The sequence below is a fragment of the Ambystoma mexicanum genome, chromosome 4p (assembly GCF_040938575.1).
Source record: "Ambystoma mexicanum isolate Mex_15411 chromosome 4p, UKY_AmexF1_1, whole genome shotgun sequence".
NCBI classification, from domain to species: domain Eukaryota; kingdom Metazoa; phylum Chordata; class Amphibia; order Caudata; family Ambystomatidae; genus Ambystoma; species Ambystoma mexicanum.
In genome coordinates, this window is record NC_090927.1 from 843,432,524 (window position 1) to 843,446,773 (window position 14,250).

The 14,250-nt window shown below is 47.8% G+C and overlaps 43 non-coding genes and 8 pseudogenes across 43 annotated transcripts; all 51 read right to left on the minus strand.

The window, feature by feature from the left end:
* Window positions 1-39: 39 nt before the first annotated feature.
* Window positions 40-158, minus strand: LOC138461244 (5S ribosomal RNA). The gene has a single exon (XR_011263870.1). It is a non-coding gene; the product is annotated as a 5S ribosomal RNA (ribosomal RNA).
* A 463-nt stretch (window positions 159-621) lies between these two features.
* On the minus strand, window positions 622-730 carry LOC138456677 (5S ribosomal RNA; annotated as a pseudogene).
* Window positions 731-836: 106 nt separating this feature from the next.
* On the minus strand, window positions 837-955 carry LOC138464746 (5S ribosomal RNA). Its single transcript, XR_011267324.1, has one exon. It is a non-coding gene; the product is annotated as a 5S ribosomal RNA (ribosomal RNA).
* Window positions 956-1,061: 106 nt separating this feature from the next.
* LOC138463851 (5S ribosomal RNA) lies at window positions 1,062-1,180 on the minus strand. The gene has a single exon (XR_011266436.1). It is a non-coding gene; the product is annotated as a 5S ribosomal RNA (ribosomal RNA).
* Window positions 1,181-1,286: 106 nt separating this feature from the next.
* On the minus strand, window positions 1,287-1,405 carry LOC138459014 (5S ribosomal RNA). Its single transcript, XR_011262519.1, has one exon. It is a non-coding gene; the product is annotated as a 5S ribosomal RNA (ribosomal RNA).
* A 106-nt stretch (window positions 1,406-1,511) lies between these two features.
* LOC138461245 (5S ribosomal RNA) lies at window positions 1,512-1,630 on the minus strand. Its single transcript, XR_011263871.1, has one exon. It is a non-coding gene; the product is annotated as a 5S ribosomal RNA (ribosomal RNA).
* Window positions 1,631-2,093: 463 nt separating this feature from the next.
* Window positions 2,094-2,202, minus strand: LOC138456679 (5S ribosomal RNA; annotated as a pseudogene).
* A 106-nt stretch (window positions 2,203-2,308) lies between these two features.
* LOC138461187 (5S ribosomal RNA) lies at window positions 2,309-2,427 on the minus strand. Its single transcript, XR_011263818.1, has one exon. It is a non-coding gene; the product is annotated as a 5S ribosomal RNA (ribosomal RNA).
* Window positions 2,428-2,533: 106 nt separating this feature from the next.
* On the minus strand, window positions 2,534-2,652 carry LOC138454916 (5S ribosomal RNA). The gene has a single exon (XR_011261573.1). It is a non-coding gene; the product is annotated as a 5S ribosomal RNA (ribosomal RNA).
* A 106-nt stretch (window positions 2,653-2,758) lies between these two features.
* On the minus strand, window positions 2,759-2,877 carry LOC138464333 (5S ribosomal RNA). Its single transcript, XR_011266913.1, has one exon. It is a non-coding gene; the product is annotated as a 5S ribosomal RNA (ribosomal RNA).
* A 106-nt stretch (window positions 2,878-2,983) lies between these two features.
* Window positions 2,984-3,102, minus strand: LOC138459698 (5S ribosomal RNA). Its single transcript, XR_011262644.1, has one exon. It is a non-coding gene; the product is annotated as a 5S ribosomal RNA (ribosomal RNA).
* A 106-nt stretch (window positions 3,103-3,208) lies between these two features.
* LOC138461959 (5S ribosomal RNA) lies at window positions 3,209-3,327 on the minus strand. Its single transcript, XR_011264563.1, has one exon. It is a non-coding gene; the product is annotated as a 5S ribosomal RNA (ribosomal RNA).
* Window positions 3,328-3,433: 106 nt separating this feature from the next.
* LOC138464345 (5S ribosomal RNA) lies at window positions 3,434-3,552 on the minus strand. The gene has a single exon (XR_011266926.1). It is a non-coding gene; the product is annotated as a 5S ribosomal RNA (ribosomal RNA).
* Window positions 3,553-3,658: 106 nt separating this feature from the next.
* On the minus strand, window positions 3,659-3,777 carry LOC138461246 (5S ribosomal RNA). Its single transcript, XR_011263872.1, has one exon. It is a non-coding gene; the product is annotated as a 5S ribosomal RNA (ribosomal RNA).
* Window positions 3,778-4,240: 463 nt separating this feature from the next.
* Window positions 4,241-4,349, minus strand: LOC138456680 (5S ribosomal RNA; annotated as a pseudogene).
* Window positions 4,350-4,455: 106 nt separating this feature from the next.
* LOC138464747 (5S ribosomal RNA) lies at window positions 4,456-4,574 on the minus strand. Its single transcript, XR_011267325.1, has one exon. It is a non-coding gene; the product is annotated as a 5S ribosomal RNA (ribosomal RNA).
* A 106-nt stretch (window positions 4,575-4,680) lies between these two features.
* Window positions 4,681-4,799, minus strand: LOC138454732 (5S ribosomal RNA). The gene has a single exon (XR_011261396.1). It is a non-coding gene; the product is annotated as a 5S ribosomal RNA (ribosomal RNA).
* Window positions 4,800-4,905: 106 nt separating this feature from the next.
* On the minus strand, window positions 4,906-5,024 carry LOC138464357 (5S ribosomal RNA). Its single transcript, XR_011266938.1, has one exon. It is a non-coding gene; the product is annotated as a 5S ribosomal RNA (ribosomal RNA).
* A 106-nt stretch (window positions 5,025-5,130) lies between these two features.
* Window positions 5,131-5,249, minus strand: LOC138461247 (5S ribosomal RNA). The gene has a single exon (XR_011263873.1). It is a non-coding gene; the product is annotated as a 5S ribosomal RNA (ribosomal RNA).
* A 463-nt stretch (window positions 5,250-5,712) lies between these two features.
* Window positions 5,713-5,821, minus strand: LOC138456681 (5S ribosomal RNA; annotated as a pseudogene).
* Window positions 5,822-5,927: 106 nt separating this feature from the next.
* LOC138459710 (5S ribosomal RNA) lies at window positions 5,928-6,046 on the minus strand. The gene has a single exon (XR_011262646.1). It is a non-coding gene; the product is annotated as a 5S ribosomal RNA (ribosomal RNA).
* Window positions 6,047-6,152: 106 nt separating this feature from the next.
* LOC138464664 (5S ribosomal RNA) lies at window positions 6,153-6,271 on the minus strand. The gene has a single exon (XR_011267241.1). It is a non-coding gene; the product is annotated as a 5S ribosomal RNA (ribosomal RNA).
* Window positions 6,272-6,377: 106 nt separating this feature from the next.
* On the minus strand, window positions 6,378-6,496 carry LOC138464364 (5S ribosomal RNA). The gene has a single exon (XR_011266944.1). It is a non-coding gene; the product is annotated as a 5S ribosomal RNA (ribosomal RNA).
* Window positions 6,497-6,602: 106 nt separating this feature from the next.
* Window positions 6,603-6,721, minus strand: LOC138459722 (5S ribosomal RNA). The gene has a single exon (XR_011262648.1). It is a non-coding gene; the product is annotated as a 5S ribosomal RNA (ribosomal RNA).
* Window positions 6,722-6,827: 106 nt separating this feature from the next.
* On the minus strand, window positions 6,828-6,946 carry LOC138453854 (5S ribosomal RNA). The gene has a single exon (XR_011260556.1). It is a non-coding gene; the product is annotated as a 5S ribosomal RNA (ribosomal RNA).
* A 106-nt stretch (window positions 6,947-7,052) lies between these two features.
* On the minus strand, window positions 7,053-7,171 carry LOC138464370 (5S ribosomal RNA). The gene has a single exon (XR_011266951.1). It is a non-coding gene; the product is annotated as a 5S ribosomal RNA (ribosomal RNA).
* A 106-nt stretch (window positions 7,172-7,277) lies between these two features.
* Window positions 7,278-7,396, minus strand: LOC138453896 (5S ribosomal RNA). The gene has a single exon (XR_011260597.1). It is a non-coding gene; the product is annotated as a 5S ribosomal RNA (ribosomal RNA).
* A 463-nt stretch (window positions 7,397-7,859) lies between these two features.
* Window positions 7,860-7,968, minus strand: LOC138456682 (5S ribosomal RNA; annotated as a pseudogene).
* A 106-nt stretch (window positions 7,969-8,074) lies between these two features.
* LOC138459735 (5S ribosomal RNA) lies at window positions 8,075-8,193 on the minus strand. The gene has a single exon (XR_011262651.1). It is a non-coding gene; the product is annotated as a 5S ribosomal RNA (ribosomal RNA).
* A 106-nt stretch (window positions 8,194-8,299) lies between these two features.
* On the minus strand, window positions 8,300-8,418 carry LOC138464666 (5S ribosomal RNA). Its single transcript, XR_011267244.1, has one exon. It is a non-coding gene; the product is annotated as a 5S ribosomal RNA (ribosomal RNA).
* A 106-nt stretch (window positions 8,419-8,524) lies between these two features.
* Window positions 8,525-8,643, minus strand: LOC138464382 (5S ribosomal RNA). Its single transcript, XR_011266963.1, has one exon. It is a non-coding gene; the product is annotated as a 5S ribosomal RNA (ribosomal RNA).
* Window positions 8,644-8,749: 106 nt separating this feature from the next.
* LOC138462789 (5S ribosomal RNA) lies at window positions 8,750-8,868 on the minus strand. The gene has a single exon (XR_011265378.1). It is a non-coding gene; the product is annotated as a 5S ribosomal RNA (ribosomal RNA).
* A 106-nt stretch (window positions 8,869-8,974) lies between these two features.
* Window positions 8,975-9,093, minus strand: LOC138461960 (5S ribosomal RNA). Its single transcript, XR_011264565.1, has one exon. It is a non-coding gene; the product is annotated as a 5S ribosomal RNA (ribosomal RNA).
* Window positions 9,094-9,199: 106 nt separating this feature from the next.
* Window positions 9,200-9,318, minus strand: LOC138464394 (5S ribosomal RNA). The gene has a single exon (XR_011266975.1). It is a non-coding gene; the product is annotated as a 5S ribosomal RNA (ribosomal RNA).
* Window positions 9,319-9,424: 106 nt separating this feature from the next.
* Window positions 9,425-9,543, minus strand: LOC138465135 (5S ribosomal RNA). The gene has a single exon (XR_011267710.1). It is a non-coding gene; the product is annotated as a 5S ribosomal RNA (ribosomal RNA).
* A 463-nt stretch (window positions 9,544-10,006) lies between these two features.
* On the minus strand, window positions 10,007-10,115 carry LOC138456683 (5S ribosomal RNA; annotated as a pseudogene).
* Window positions 10,116-10,221: 106 nt separating this feature from the next.
* LOC138459747 (5S ribosomal RNA) lies at window positions 10,222-10,340 on the minus strand. The gene has a single exon (XR_011262653.1). It is a non-coding gene; the product is annotated as a 5S ribosomal RNA (ribosomal RNA).
* A 106-nt stretch (window positions 10,341-10,446) lies between these two features.
* LOC138464667 (5S ribosomal RNA) lies at window positions 10,447-10,565 on the minus strand. The gene has a single exon (XR_011267245.1). It is a non-coding gene; the product is annotated as a 5S ribosomal RNA (ribosomal RNA).
* A 106-nt stretch (window positions 10,566-10,671) lies between these two features.
* LOC138464407 (5S ribosomal RNA) lies at window positions 10,672-10,790 on the minus strand. Its single transcript, XR_011266987.1, has one exon. It is a non-coding gene; the product is annotated as a 5S ribosomal RNA (ribosomal RNA).
* Window positions 10,791-10,896: 106 nt separating this feature from the next.
* Window positions 10,897-11,015, minus strand: LOC138459760 (5S ribosomal RNA). Its single transcript, XR_011262655.1, has one exon. It is a non-coding gene; the product is annotated as a 5S ribosomal RNA (ribosomal RNA).
* Window positions 11,016-11,121: 106 nt separating this feature from the next.
* LOC138465154 (5S ribosomal RNA) lies at window positions 11,122-11,240 on the minus strand. Its single transcript, XR_011267729.1, has one exon. It is a non-coding gene; the product is annotated as a 5S ribosomal RNA (ribosomal RNA).
* A 106-nt stretch (window positions 11,241-11,346) lies between these two features.
* Window positions 11,347-11,465, minus strand: LOC138461248 (5S ribosomal RNA). The gene has a single exon (XR_011263874.1). It is a non-coding gene; the product is annotated as a 5S ribosomal RNA (ribosomal RNA).
* Window positions 11,466-11,928: 463 nt separating this feature from the next.
* Window positions 11,929-12,037, minus strand: LOC138456685 (5S ribosomal RNA; annotated as a pseudogene).
* A 106-nt stretch (window positions 12,038-12,143) lies between these two features.
* Window positions 12,144-12,262, minus strand: LOC138454578 (5S ribosomal RNA). The gene has a single exon (XR_011261249.1). It is a non-coding gene; the product is annotated as a 5S ribosomal RNA (ribosomal RNA).
* A 106-nt stretch (window positions 12,263-12,368) lies between these two features.
* LOC138454827 (5S ribosomal RNA) lies at window positions 12,369-12,487 on the minus strand. Its single transcript, XR_011261485.1, has one exon. It is a non-coding gene; the product is annotated as a 5S ribosomal RNA (ribosomal RNA).
* Window positions 12,488-12,593: 106 nt separating this feature from the next.
* LOC138464419 (5S ribosomal RNA) lies at window positions 12,594-12,712 on the minus strand. Its single transcript, XR_011266999.1, has one exon. It is a non-coding gene; the product is annotated as a 5S ribosomal RNA (ribosomal RNA).
* A 106-nt stretch (window positions 12,713-12,818) lies between these two features.
* Window positions 12,819-12,937, minus strand: LOC138462928 (5S ribosomal RNA). Its single transcript, XR_011265515.1, has one exon. It is a non-coding gene; the product is annotated as a 5S ribosomal RNA (ribosomal RNA).
* Window positions 12,938-13,400: 463 nt separating this feature from the next.
* Window positions 13,401-13,509, minus strand: LOC138456686 (5S ribosomal RNA; annotated as a pseudogene).
* A 106-nt stretch (window positions 13,510-13,615) lies between these two features.
* LOC138463327 (5S ribosomal RNA) lies at window positions 13,616-13,734 on the minus strand. Its single transcript, XR_011265913.1, has one exon. It is a non-coding gene; the product is annotated as a 5S ribosomal RNA (ribosomal RNA).
* Window positions 13,735-13,840: 106 nt separating this feature from the next.
* Window positions 13,841-13,959, minus strand: LOC138464668 (5S ribosomal RNA). The gene has a single exon (XR_011267246.1). It is a non-coding gene; the product is annotated as a 5S ribosomal RNA (ribosomal RNA).
* Window positions 13,960-14,065: 106 nt separating this feature from the next.
* LOC138464432 (5S ribosomal RNA) lies at window positions 14,066-14,184 on the minus strand. The gene has a single exon (XR_011267011.1). It is a non-coding gene; the product is annotated as a 5S ribosomal RNA (ribosomal RNA).
* Between the last annotated feature and the right edge of the window lie 66 nt (window positions 14,185-14,250).

Below are 14,250 nucleotides of genomic sequence, written 5' to 3' on the forward strand. Positions count from 1 at the left end.
TTGAGAAAGGGCTCACTTCCTGAACTTGGAGCACAAAAAAGCCTACAGCACCTGGTATTCCCAGGCGGTCTCCCATCCAGGTACTAACTAGGCCTGACACTGCTTAACTTCCGAGATCAGACGAGATCGGGTGCATTCAGTGTGGTGTGGCCGTAGGCTCTAGGAATGCTAAGAATATTACTCTTATGCATTTGCATTTAGTAAGCTAAGCCATGCAGCCACTTGCAACATGATACCACGCTCATCGCTCGATCAGGCTCGATCAGGCGAGATATATAAGACTGGTGGGCCCATTCAGGACTCCTATGTCTGGTAGGATAACTTTAATTCATCCATCCTGTGTCTGTTGCAGGGAGGTGGAGAGAACAATCAACACAATAATGGTTTTCTTTCATGCCTCTTGAAGGACTCAATATTCTCTGTACTGCATTACATGTGAAAGTCGATTTATTACCCATTAACACACTACCTGTATGCTAATTCTATGTAAAAAGGTAGCTCCAGCCCTCATGATGTTGTCCAACATTTCCGCTATAAAACGGGATACAATTATTTTGGAAACATACCAAATTTGAAAAATAATTGAGACGTTGCGCAATTACTAATCATGGAGCACAAAAAAGCCTACAGCACCTGGTATTCCCAGGCAGTCTCCCATCCAGGTACTAACTAGGCCCGACCCTGCTTAGCTTCCGAGATCGGGCGCATTCAGTGTGGTGTGGCCGTAGGCTCTGGGCCTAGTGAGTTTTGTACTTTTAAGCATCTAGTCGGCTAGACCTTGCAGTTTTGAAAGGCAATTGTGAAATGGCTCACTTCCTGAACTTGGAGCACAAAAAAGCCTACAGCACCTGGTATTCCCAGGTGGTCTCCCATCCAGGTACTAACTAGGCCCGACACTGCTTAGCTTCCGAGATCAGACTAGATCGGGCGCAATCAGTGTGGTGTGGCCGTAGGCTCTGGGCCTTGTGAGTTTTGTACTTTTAAGCATCTAGTCAGCTAGACCTTGCAGTTTTGAAAGGCAATTGAGAAATGGCTCACTTCCTGAACTTGGAGCACAAAAAAGCCTACAGCACCTGGTATTCCCAGGCGGTCTCCCATCCAAGTACTAACGAGGCCCGACACTGCTTAGCTTCCGAGATCAGACGAGATCGGACGCATTCAGTGTGGTGTGGCCGTAGGCTCTGGGCCTTGTGAGTTTTGTACTTTTAAGCATCTAGTCGGCTAGACCTTGCAGTTTTGAAAGGCAATTGAGAAATGGCTCACTTCCTGAACTTGGAGTACAAAAAAGCCTACAGCACCTGGTATTCCCAGGCGGTCTCCCATCCAGGTACTAACTAGGCCCGACACTGCTTAGCTTCTGAGATCAGACGAGATCAGGCGCATTCAGTGTGGTGTGGCTGTAGGCTCTGGGCCTAGTGAGTTTTGTACTTTTAAGCATCTAGTCGGCTAGACCTTGCAGTTTTAAAAGGCAATTGAGAAAGGGCTCACTTCCTGAACTTGGAGCACAAAAAAGCCTACAGCACCTGGTATTCCCAGGCGGTCTCCCATCCAGGTACTAACTAGGCCTGACACTGCTTAACTTCCGAGATCAGACGAGATCGGGTGCATTCAGTGTGGTGTGGCCGTAGGCTCTAGGAATGCTAAGAATATTACTCTTATGCATTTGCATTTAGTAAGCTAAGCCATGCAGCCACTTGCAACATGATACCACGCTCATCGCTCGATCAGGCTCGATCAGGCGAGATATATAAGACTGGTGGGCCCATTCAGGACTCCTATGTCTGGTAGGATAACTTTAATTCATCCATCCTGTGTCTGTTGCAGGGAGGTGGAGAGAACAATCAACACAATAATGGTTTTCTTTCATGCCTCTTGAAGGACTCAATATTCTCTGTACTGCATTACATGTGAAAGTCGATTTATTACCCATGAACACACTACCTGTATGCTAATTCTATGTAAAAAGGTAGCTCCAGCCCTCATGATGTTGTCCAACATTTCCGCTATAAAACGGGATACAATTATTTTGGAAACATACCAAATTTGAAAAATAATTGAGAAGTTGCGCAATTACTAATCATGGAGCACAAAAAAGCCTACAGCACCTGGTATTCCCAGGCAGTCTCCCATCCAGGTACTAACTAGGCCCGACCCTGCTTAGCTTCCGAGATCGGGCGCATTCAGTGTGGTGTGGCCGTAGGCTCTGGGCCTAGTGAGTTTTGTACTTTTAAGCATCTAGTCGGCTAGACCTTGCAGTTTTGAAAGGCAATTGTGAAATGGCTCACTTCCTGAACTTGGAGCACAAAAAAGCCTACAGCACCTGGTATTCCCAGGTGGTCTCCCATCCAGGTACTAACTAGGCCCGACACTGCTTAGCTTCTGAGATCAGACGAGATCAGGCGCAATCAGTGTGGTGTGGCCGTAGGCTCTGGGCCTAGTGAGTTTTGTACTTTTAAGCATCTAGTCAGCTAGACCTTGCAGTTTTGAAAGGCAATTGAGAAATGGCTCACTTCCTGAACTTGGAGCACAAAAAAGCCTACAGCACCTGGTATTCTCAGGCGGTCTCCCATCCAGGTACTAACGAGGCCCGACACTGCTTAGCTTCCGAGATCAGACGAGATCTGGCGCATTCAGTGTGGTGTGGCCGTAGGCTCTGGGCCTTGTGAGTTTTGTACTTTTAAGCATCTAGTCGGCTAGACCTTGCAGTTTTGAAAGGCAATTGAGAAATGGCTCACTTCCTGAACTTGGAGTACAAAAAAGCCTACAGCACCTGGTATTCCCAGGCGGTCTCCCATCCAGGTACTAACTAGGCCCGACACTGCTTAGCTTCTGAGATCAGACGAGATCAGGCGCATTCAGTGTGGTGTGGCCGTAGGCTCTAGACCTAGTGAGTTTTGTACTTTTAAGCATCTAGTCGGCTAGACCTTGCAGTTTTGAAAGGCAATTGTGAAATGGCTCACTTCCTGAACTTGGAGCACAAAAAAGCCTACAGCACCTGGTATTCCCAGGTGGTCTCCCATCCAGGTACTAACTAGGCCCGACACTGCTTAGCTTCCGAGATCAGACGAGATCGGGCGCAATCAGTGTGGTGTGGCCGTAGGCTCTGGGCCTAGTGAGTTTTGTACTTTTAAGCATCTAGTCAGCTAGACCTTGCAGTTTTGAAAGGCAATTGAGAAATGGCTCACTTCCTGAACTTGGAGCACAAAAAAGCCTACAGCACCTGGTATTCCCAGGCGGTCTCCCATCCAGGTACTAACGAGGCCCGACACTGCTTAGCTTCCGAGATCAGACGAGATCGGGCGCATTCAGTGTGGTGTGGCCGTAGGCTCTGGGCCTTGTGAGTTTTGTCCTTTTAAGCATCTAGTCGGCTAGACCTTGCAGTTTTGAAAGGCAATTGAGAAATGGCTCACTTCCTGAACTTGGAGTACAAAAAAGCCTACAGCACCTGGTATTCCCAGGCGGTCTCCCATCCAGGTACTAACTAGGCCCGACACTGCTTAGCTTCTGAGATCAGACGAGATCAGGCGCATTCAGTGTGGTGTGGCCGTAGGCTCTGGGCCTAGTGAGTTTTGTACTTTTAAGCATCTAGTCGGCTAGACCTTGCAGTTTTAAAAGGCAATTGAGAAAGGGCTCACTTCCTGAACTTGGAGCACAAAAAAGCCTACAGCACCTGGTATTCCCAGGCGGTCTCCCATCCAGGTACTAACTAGGCCTGACACTGCTTAACTTCCGAGATCAGACGAGATCGGGTGCATTCAGTGTGGTGTGGCCGTAGGCTCTAGGAATGCTAAGAATATTACTCTTATGCATTTGCATTTAGTAAGCTAAGCCATGCAGCCACTTGCAACATGATACCACGCTCATCGCTCGATCAGGCTCGATCAGGCGAGATATATAAGACTGGTGGGCCCATTCAGGACTCCTATGTCTGGTAGGATAACTTTAATTCATCCATCCTGTGTCTGTTGCAGGGAGGTGGAGAGAACAATCAACACAATAATGGTTTTCTTTCATGCCTCTTGAAGGACTCAATATTCTCTGTACTGCATTACATGTGAAAGTCGATTTATTACCCATGAACACACTACCTGTATGCTAATTCTATGTAAAAAGGTAGCTCCAGCCCTCATGATGTTGTCCAACATTTCCGCTATAAAACGGGATACAATTATTTTGGAAACATACCAAATTTGAAAAATAATTGAGAAGTTGCGCAATTACTAATCATGGAGCACAAAAAAGCCTACAGCACCTGGTATTCCCAGGCAGTCTCCCATCCAGGTACTAACTAGGCCCGACCCTGCTTAGCTTCCGAGATCGGGCGCATTCAGTGTGGTGTGGCCGTAGGCTCTGGGCCTAGTGAGTTTTGTACTTTTAAGCATCTAGTCGGCTAGACCTTGCAGTTTTGAAAGGCAATTGTGAAATGGCTCACTTCCTGAACTTGGAGCACAAAAAAGCCTACAGCACCTGGTATTCCCAGGTGGTCTCCCATCCAGGTACTAACTAGGCCCGACACTGCTTAGCTTCCGAGATCAGACTAGATCGGGCGCAATCAGTGTGGTGTGGCCGTAGGCTCTGGGCCTTGTGAGTTTTGTACTTTTAAGCATCTAGTCAGCTAGACCTTGCAGTTTTGAAAGGCAATTGAGAAATGGCTCACTTCCTGAACTTGGAGCACAAAAAAGCCTACAGCACCTGGTATTCCCAGGCGGTCTCCCATCCAAGTACTAACGAGGCCCGACACTGCTTAGCTTCCGAGATCAGACGAGATCGGACGCATTCACTGTGGTGTGGCCGTAGGCTCTGGGCCTTGTGAGTTTTGTACTTTTAAGCATCTAGTCGGCTAGACCTTGCAGTTTTGAAAGGCAATTGAGAAATGGCTCACTTCCTGAACTTGGAGTACAAAAAAGCCTACAGCACCTGGTATTCCCAGGCGGTCTCCCATCCAGGTACTAACTAGGCCCGACACTGCTTAGCTTCTGAGATCAGACGAGATCAGGCGCATTCAGTGTGGTGTGGCCGTAGGCTCTGGGCCTAGTGAGTTTTGTACTTTTAAGCATCTAGTCGGCTAGACCTTGCAGTTTTAAAAGGCAATTGAGAAAGGGCTCACTTCCTGAACTTGGAGCACAAAAAAGCCTACAGCACCTGGTATTCCCAGGCGGTCTCCCATCCAGGTACTAACTAGGCCTGACACTGCTTAACTTCCGAGATCAGACGAGATCGGGTGCATTCAGTGTGGTGTGGCCGTAGGCTCTAGGAATGCTAAGAATATTACTCTTATGCATTTGCATTTAGTAAGCTAAGCCATGCAGCCACTTGCAACATGATACCACGCTCATCGCTCGATCAGGCTCGATCAGGCGAGATATATAAGACTGGTGGGCCCATTCAGGACTCCTATGTCTGGTAGGATAACTTTAATTCATCCATCCTGTGTCTGTTGCAGGGAGGTGGAGAGAACAATCAACACAATAATGGTTTTCTTTCATGCCTCTTGAAGGACTCAATATTCTCTGTACTGCATTACATGTGAAAGTCGATTTATTACCCATGAACACACTACCTGTATGCTAATTCTATGTAAAAAGGTAGCTCCAGCCCTCATGATGTTGTCCAACATTTCCGCTATAAAACGGGATACAATTATTTTGGAAACATACCAAATTTGAAAAATAATTGAGAAGTTGCGCAATTACTAATCATGGAGCACAAAAAAGCCTACAGCACCTGGTATTCCCAGGCAGTCTCCCATCCAGGTACTAACTAGGCCCGACCCTGCTTAGCTTCCGAGATCGGGCGCATTCAGTGTGGTGTGGCCGTAGGCTCTGGGCCTAGTGAGTTTTGTACTTTTAAGCATCTAGTCGGCTAGACCTTGCAGTTTTGAAAGGCAATTGTGAAATGGCTCACTTCCTGAACTTGGAGCACAAAAAAGCCTACAGCACCTGGTATTCCCAGGTGGTCTCCCATCCAGGTACTAACTAGGCCCGACACTGCTTAGCTTCCGAGATCAGACGAGATCGGGCGCAATCAGTGTGGTGTGGCCGTAGGCTCTGGGCCTAGTGAGTTTTGTACTTTTAAGCATCTAGTCAGCTAGACCTTGCAGTTTTGAAAGGCAATTGAGAAATGGCTCACTTCCTGAACTTGGAGCACAAAAAAGCCTACAGCACCTGGTATTCTCAGGCGGTCTCCCATCCAGGTACTAACGAGGCCCGACACTGCTTAGCTTCCGAGATCAGACGAGATCGGGCGCATTCAGTGTGGTGTGGCCGTAGGCTCTGGGCCTTGTGAGTTTTGTACTTTTAAGCATCTAGTCGGCTAGACCTTGCAGTTTTGAAAGGCAATTGAGAAATGGCTCACTTCCTGAACTTGGAGTACAAAAAAGCCTACAGCACCTGGTATTCCCAGGCGGTCTCCCATCCAGGTACTAACTAGGCCCAACACTGCTTAGCTTCTGAGATCAGACGAGATCAGGCGCATTCAGTGTGGTGTGGCCGTAGGCTCTAGACCTAGTGAGTTTTGTACTTTTAAGCATCTAGTCGGCTAGACCTTGCAGTTTTGAAAGGCAATTGTGAAATGGCTCACTTCCTGAACTTGGAGCACAAAAAAGCCTACAGCACCTGGTATTCCCAGGTGGTCTCCCATCCAGGTACTAACTAGGCCCGACACTGCTTAGCTTCCGAGATCAGACGAGATCGGGCGCAATCAGTGTGGTGTGGCCGTAGGCTCTGGGCCTAGTGAGTTTTGTACTTTTAAGCATCTAGTCAGCTAGACCTTGCAGTTTTGAAAGGCAATTGAGAAATGGCTCACTTCCTGAACTTGGAGCACAAAAAAGCCTACAGCACCTGGTATTCCCAGGCGGTCTCCCATCCAGGTACTAACGAGGCCCGACACTGCTTAGTTTCCGAGATCAGACGAGATCGGGCGCATTCAGTGTGGTGTGGCCGTAGGCTCTGGGCCTTGTGAGTTTTGTACTTTTAAGCATCTAGTCGGCTAGACCTTGCAGTTTTGAAAGGCAATTGAGAAATGGCTCACTTCCTGAACTTGGAGTACAAAAAAGCCTACAGCACCTGGTATTCCCAGGCGGTCTCCCATCCAGGTACTAACTAGGCCCGACACTGCTTAGCTTCTGAGATCAGACGAGATCAGGCGCATTCAGTGTGGTGTGGCCGTAGGCTCTGGGCCTAGTGAGTTTTGTACTTTTAAGCATCTAGTCGGCTAGACCTTGCAGTTTTAAAAGGCAATTGAGAAAGGGCTCACTTCCTGAACTTGGAGCACAAAAAAGCCTACAGCACCTGGTATTCCCAGGCGGTCTCCCATCCAGGTACTAACTAGGCCTGACACTGCTTAACTTCCGAGATCAGACGAGATCGGGTGCATTCAGTGTGGTGTGGCCTTAGGCTCTAGGAATGCTAAGAATATTACTCTTATGCATTTGCATTTAGTAAGCTAAGCCATGCAGCCACTTGCAACATGATACCACGCTCATCGCTCGATCAGGCTCGATCAGGCGAGATATATAAGACTGGTGGGCCCATTCAGGACTCCTATGTCTGGTAGGATAACTTTAATTCATCCATCCTGTGTCTGTTGCAGGGAGGTGGAGAGAACAATCAACACAATAATGGTTTTCTTTCATGCCTCTTGAAGGACTCAATATTCTCTGTACTGCATTACATGTGAAAGTCGATTTATTACCCATGAACACACTACCTGTATGCTAATTCTATGTAAAAAGGTAGCTCCAGCCCTCATGATGTTGTCCAACATTTCCGCTATAAAACGGGATACAATTATTTTGGAAACATACCAAATTTGAAAAATAATTGAGAAGTTGCGCAATTACTAATCATGGAGCACAAAAAAGCCTACAGCACCTGGTATTCCCAGGCAGTCTCCCATCCAGGTACTAACTAGGCCCGACCCTGCTTAGCTTCCGAGATCGGGCGCATTCAGTGTGGTGTGGCCGTAGGCTCTGGGCCTAGTGAGTTTTGTACTTTTAAGCATCTAGTCGGCTAGACCTTGCAGTTTTGAAAGGCAATTGTGAAATGGCTCACTTCCTGAACTTGGAGCACAAAAAAGCCTACAGCACCTGGTATTCCCAGGTGGTCTCCCATCCAGGTACTAACTAGGCCCGACACTGCTTAGCTTCCGAGATCAGACGAGATCGGGCGCAATCAGTGTGGTGTGGCCGTAGGCTCTGGGCCTAGTGAGTTTTGTACTTTTAAGCATCTAGTCAGCTAGACCTTGCAGTTTTGAAAGGCAATTGAGAAATGGCTCACTTCCTGAACTTGGAGCACAAAAAAGCCTACAGCACCTGGTATTCTCAGGCGGTCTCCCATCCAGGTACTAACGAGGCCCGACACTGCTTAGCTTCCGAGATCAGACGAGATCGGGCGCATTCAGTGTGGTGTGGCCGTAGGCTCTCGGCCTTGTGAGTTTTGTACTTTTAAGCATCTAGTCGGCTAGACCTTGCAGTTTTGAAAGGCAATTGAGAAATGGCTCACTTCCTGAACTTGGAGTACAAAAAAGCCTACAGCACCTGGTATTCCCAGGCGGTCTCCCATCCAGGTACTAACTAGGCCCGACACTGCTTAGCTTCTGAGATCAGACGAGATCAGGCGCATTCAGTGTGGTGTGGCCGTAGGCTCTAGACCTAGTGAGTTTTGTACTTTTAAGCATCTAGTCGGCTAGACCTTGCAGTTTTGAAAGGCAATTGTGAAATGGCTCACTTCCTGAACTTGGAGCACAAAAAAGCCTACAGCACCTGGTATTCCCAGGTGGTCTCCCATCCAGGTACTAACTAGGCCCGACACTGCTTAGCTTCCGAGATCAGACGAGATCGGGCGCAATCAGTGTAGTGTGGCCGTAGGCTCTGGGCCTAGTGAGTTTTGTACTTTTAAGCATCTAGTCAGCTAGACCTTGCAGTTTTGAAAGGCAATTGAGAAATGGCTCACTTCCTGAACTTGGAGCACAAAAAAGCCTACAGCACCTGGTATTCCCAGGCGGTCTCCCATCCAGGTACTAACGAGGCCCGACACTGCTTAGCTTCCGAGATCAGACGAGATCGGGCGCATTCAGTGTGGTGTGGCCGTAGGCTCTGGGCCTTGTGAGTTTTGTACTTTTAAGCATCTAGTCGGCTAGACCTTGCAGTTTTGAAAGGCAATTGAGAAATGGCTCACTTCCTGAACTTGGAGTACAAAAAAGCCTACAGCACCTGGTATTCCCAGGCGGTCTCCCATCCAGGTACTAACTAGGCCCGACACTGCTTAGCTTCTGAGATCAGACGAGATCAGGCGCATTCAGTGTGGTGTGGCCGTAGGCTCTGGGCCTAGTGAGTTTTGTACTTTTAAGCATCTAGTCGGCTAGACCTTGCAGTTTTAAAAGGCAATTGAGAAAGGGCTCACTTCCTGAACTTGGAGCACAAAAAAGCCTACAGCACCTGGTATTCCCAGGCGGTCTCCCATCCAGGTACTAACTAGGCCTGACACTGCTTAACTTCCAAGATCAGACGAGATCGGGTGCATTCAGTGTGGTGTGGCCATAGGCTCTAGGAATGCTAAGAATATTACTCTTATGCATTTGCATTTAGTAAGCTAAGCCATGCAGCCACTTGCAACATGATACCACGCTCATCGCTCGATCAGGCTCGATCAGGCGAGATATATAAGACTGGTGGGCCCATTCAGGACTCCTATGTCTGGTAGGATAACTTTAATTCATCCATCCTGTGTCTGTTGCAGGGAGGTGGAGAGAACAATCAACACAATAATGGTTTTCTTTCATGCCTCTTGAAGGACTCAATATTCTCTGTACTGCATTACATGTGAAAGTCGATTTATTACCCATGAACACACTACCTGTATGCTAATTCTATGTAAAAAGGTAGCTCCAGCCCTCATGATGTTGTCCAACATTTCCGCTATAAAACGGGATACAATTATTTTGGAAACATACCAAATTTGAAAAATAATTGAGAAGTTGCGCAATTACTAATCATGGAGCACAAAAAAGCCTACAGCACCTGGTATTCCCAGGCAGTCTCCCATCCAGGTACTAACTAGGCCCGACCCTGCTTAGCTTCCGAGATCGGGCGCATTCAGTGTGGTGTGGCCGTAGGCTCTGGGCCTAGTGAGTTTTGTACTTTTAAGCATCTAGTCGGCTAGACCTTGCAGTTTTGAAAGGCAATTGTGAAATGGCTCACTTCCTGAACTTGGAGCACAAAAAAGCCTACAGCACCTGGTATTCCCAGGTGGTCTCCCATCCAGGTACTAACTAGGCCCGACACTGCTTAGCTTCCGAGATCAGACGAGATCGGGCGCAATCAGTGTGGTGTGGCCGTAGGCTCTGGGCCTAGTGAGTTTTGTACTTTTAAGCATCTAGTCAGCTAGACCTTGCAGTTTTGAAAGGCAATTGAGAAATGGCTCACTTCCTGAACTTGGAGCACAAAAAAGCCTACAGCACCTGGTATTCTCAGGCGGTCTCCCATCCAGGTACTAACGAGGCCCGACACTGCTTAGCTTCCGAGATCAGACGAGATCGGGCGCATTCAGTGTGGTGTGGCCGTAGGCTCTGGGCCTTGTGAGTTTTGTACTTTTAAGCATCTAGTCGGCTAGACCTTGCAGTTTTGAAAGGCAATTGAGAAATGGCTCACTTCCTGAACTTGGAGTACAAAAAAGCCTACAGCACCTGGTATTCCCAGGCGGTCTCCCATCCAGGTACTAACTAGGCCCGACACTGCTTAGCTTCTGAGATCAGACGAGATCAGGCGCATTCAGTGTGGTGTGGCCGTAGGCTCTAGACCTAGTGAGTTTTGTACTTTTAAGCATCTAGTCGGCTAGACCTTGCAGTTTTGAAAGGCAATTGTGAAATGGCTCACTTCCTGAACTTGGAGCACAAAAAAGCCTACAGCACCTGGTATTCCCAGGTGGTCTCCCATCCAGGTACTAACTAGGCCCGACACTGCTTAGCTTCCGAGATCAGACGAGATCGGGCGCAATCAGTGTGGTGTGGCCGTAGGCTCTGGGCCTAGTGAGTTTTGTACTTTTAAGCATCTAGTCAGCTAGACCTTGCAGTTTTGAAAGGCAATTGAGAAATGGCTCACTTCCTGAACTTGGAGCACAAAAAATCCTACAGCACCTGGTATTCCCAGGCGGTCTCCCATCCAGGTACTAACGAGGCCCGACACTGCTTAGCTTCTGAGATCAGACGAGATCAGGCGCATTCAGTGTGGTGTGGCCGTAGGCTCTGGACCTAGTGAGTTTTGTACTTTTAAGCATCTAGTCGGCTAGACCTTGCAGTTTTAAAAGGCAATTGAGAAAGGGCTCACTTCCTGAACTTGGAGCACAAAAAAGCCTACAGCACCTGGTATTCCCAGGCGGTCTCCCATCCAGGTACTAACTAGGCCTGACACTGCTTAACTTCCGAGATCAGACGAGATCGGGTGCATTCAGTGTGGTGTGGCCGTAGGCTCTAGGAATGCTAAGAATATTACTCTTATGCATTTGCATTTAGTAAGCTTAGCCATGCAGCCACTTGCAACATGATACCACGCTCATCGCTCGATCAGGCTCGATCAGGCGAGATATATAAGACTGGTGGGCCCATTCAGGACTCCTATGTCTGGTAGGATAACTTTAATTCATCCATCCTGTGTCTGTTGCAGGGAGGTGGAGAGAACAATCAACACAATAATGGTTTTCTTTCATGCCTCTTGAAGGACTCAATATTCTCTGTACTGCATTACATGTGAAAGTCGATTTATTACCCATTAACACACTACCTGTATGCTAATTCTATGTAAAAAGGTAGCTCCAGCCCTCATGATGTTGTCCAACATTTCCGCTATAAAACGGGATACAATTATTTTGGAAACATACCAAATTTGAAAAATAATTGAGAAGTTGCGCAATTACTAATCATGGAGCACAAAAAAGCCTACAGCACCTGGTATTCCCAGGCAGTCTCCCATCCAGGTACTAACTAGGCCCGACCCTGCTTAGCTTCCGAGATCGGGCGCATTCAGTGTGGTGTGGCCGTAGGCTCTGGGCCTAGTGAGTTTTGTACTTTTAAGCATCTAGTCGGCTAGACCTTGCAGTTTTGAAAGGCAATTGTGAAATGGCTCACTTCCTGAACTTGGAGCACAAAAAAGCCTACAGCACCTGGTATTCCCAGGTGGTCTCCCATCCAGGTACTAACTAGGCCCGACACTGCTTAGCTTTCGAGATCAGACTAGATCGGGCGCAATCAGTGTGGTGTGGCCGTAGGCTCTGGGCCTTGTGAGTTTTGTACTTTTAAGCATCTAGTCAGCTAGACCTTGCAGTTTTGAAAGGCAATTGAGAAATGGCTCACTTCCTGAACTTGGAGCACAAAAAAGCCTACAGCACCTGGTATTCCCAGGCGGTCTCCCATCCAAGTACTAACGAGGCCTGACACTGCTTAGCTTCCGAGATCAGACGAGATCGGACGCATTCAGTGTGGTGTGGCCGTAGGCTCTGGGCCTTGTGAGTTTTGTACTTTTAAGCATCTAGTCGGCTAGACCTTGCAGTTTTGAAAGGCAATTGAGAAATGGCTCACTTCCTGAACTTGGAGTACAAAAAAGCCTACAGCACCTGGTATTCCCAGGCGGTCTCCCATCCAGGTACTAACTAGGCCCGACACTGCTTAGCTTCTGAGATCAGACGAGATCAGGCGCATTCAGTGTGGTGTGGCCGTAGGCTCTGGGCCTAGTGAGTTTTGTACTTTTAAGCATCTAGTCGGCTAGACCTTGCAGTTTTAAAAGGCAATTGAGAAAGGGCTCACTTCCTGAACTTGGAGCACAAAAAAGCCTACAACACCTGGTATTCCCAGGCGGTCTCCCATCCAGGTACTAACTAGGCCTGACACTGCTTAACTTCCGAGATCAGACGAGATCGGGTGCATTCAGTGTGGTGTGGCCGTAGGCTCTAGGAATGCTAAGAATATTACTCTTATGCATTTGCATTTAGTAAGCTAAGCCATGCAGCCACTTGCAACATGATACCACGCTCATCGCTCGATCAGGCTCGATCAGGCGAGATATATAAGACTGGTGGGCCCATTCAGGACTCCTATATCTGGTAGGATAACTTTAATTCATCCATCCTGTGTCTGTTGCAGGGAGGTGGAGAGAACAATCAACACAATAATGGTTTTCTTTCATGCCTCTTGAAGGACTCAATATTCTCTGTACTGCATTACATGTGAAAGTCGATTTATTACCCATGAACACACTACCTGTATGCTAATTCTATGTAAAAAGGTAGCTCCAGCCCTCATGATGTTGTCCAACATTTCCGCTATAAAACGGGATACAATTATTTTGGAAACATACCAAATTTGAAAAATAATTGAGAAGTTGCGCAATTACTAATCATGGAGCACAAAAAAGCCTACAGCACCTGGTATTCCCAGGCAGTCTCCCATCCAGGTACTAACTAGGCCCGACCCTGCTTAGCTTCCGAGATCGGGCGCATTCAGTGTGGTGTGGCCGTAGGCTCTGGGCCTAGTGAGTTTTGTACTTTTAAGCATCTAGTCGGCTAGACCTTGCAGTTTTGAAAGGCAATTGTGAAATGGCTCACTTCCTGAACTTGGAGCACAAAAAAGCCTACAGCACCTGGTATTCCCAGGTGGTCTCCCATCCAGGTACTAACTAGGCCCGACATTGCTTAGCTTCCGAGATCAGACGAGATCGGGCGCAATCAGTGTGGTGTGGCCGTAGGCTCTGGGCCTAGTGAGTTTTGTACTTTTAAGCATCTAGTCAGCTAGACCTTGCAGTTTTGAAAGGCAATTGAGAAATGGCTCACTTCCTGAACTTGGAGCACAAAAAAGCCTACAGCACCTGGTATTCTCAGGCGGTCTCCCATCCAGGTACTAACGAGGCCCGACACTGCTTAGCTTCCGAGATCAGACGAGATCGGGCGCATTCAGTGTGGTGTGGCCGTAGGCTCTCGGCCTTGTGAGTTTTGTACTTTTAAGCATCTAGTCGGCTAGACCTTGCAGTTTTGAAAGGCAATTGAGAAATGGCTCACTTCCTGAACTTGGAGTACAAAAAAGCCTACAGCACCTGGTATTCCCAGGCGGTCTCCCATCCAGGTACTAACTAGGCCCGACACTGCTTAGCTTCTGAGATCAGACGAGATCAGGCGCATTCAGTGTGGTGTGGCCGTAGGCTCTAGACCTAGTGAGTTTTGTACTTTTAAGCATCTAGTCGGCTAGACCTTGCAGTTTTGAAAGGCA